The following is a 740-nucleotide window of genomic DNA, read 5'->3' as shown; positions in this document are numbered from 1 at the left end:
ATGTATATATTCTTTTTCTGTATATCTACACATGTCTCTATCTATATCCCCTCCCCTCCCCATCTCCTCATCATCATTTACAAAAACCTGAGAACTGAAACTGAACCAGCTGTAAACAAGAGGACGAAGCGAAGCGAAGGGAATCACACGATACATAACAGTGTTTCCTTCCTCTTTCCCCCGATGCTTTATTTAATCTTCTATTGTTTTTTCTATGGCTCTCTGATAACTCTCCTACTTCTATTCTTGTTAACTCTTTTTTTTCTATATCCCCTATATTCCTCTTCTTTTTATCTTCTCCCTCGTCTTCTTTTCCTCCTTCTATCATTCTTCATCTCTTTACATTTCCCATCTCCTCATCCCTCACCTTTTTTCTCAAATGTTTTTCCACCCGTTTGTTTTATCTCCCTTTTCTATTTTTTTCTCTCGCACTCCTCCATTTTGTTCCCTTTCCCTTCTCCTTATTCCCGTCCTTCATCCTCTCCCACTCCTCTTCTATTCTCCTTCTCTCTCTACAGCCCACTTTCTCTCTCATATTCCTTCTTCTTCTCCTTTGTCCTTTCTCCTAGTTTTTTCCCTGCAGGTCAACTCCTCCCTTTCTCCTTTCTACCTCTTCCTTTTCTCTTTCGCCGATATTCCCTTTGCTCTTCCGTTTTCGCTTTCTTTTCGTCGCCTCTCTATACCTCTTCTTTTTTTTCCTTTCCCTTCTTTTCATATTTATCCAGCATCTTTCCCCTTTT

General features: G+C 40.0%; 1 protein-coding gene across 1 annotated transcript in view; it reads right to left on the bottom strand.

Moving 5' to 3' along the window:
- LOC119582390 (adenylate cyclase type 2-like) overlaps positions 1-740 on the bottom strand; it is a gene marked incomplete in the record, with an annotated part of 138831 nt that overhangs the window by 5180 nt on the left and 132911 nt on the right.

This window comes from Penaeus monodon, chromosome 15 (genome assembly GCF_015228065.2).
Source record: "Penaeus monodon isolate SGIC_2016 chromosome 15, NSTDA_Pmon_1, whole genome shotgun sequence".
In the NCBI taxonomy this organism is placed as follows: domain Eukaryota; kingdom Metazoa; phylum Arthropoda; class Malacostraca; order Decapoda; family Penaeidae; genus Penaeus; species Penaeus monodon.
This window is presented reverse-complemented; position numbering and strand designations above follow the sequence as displayed.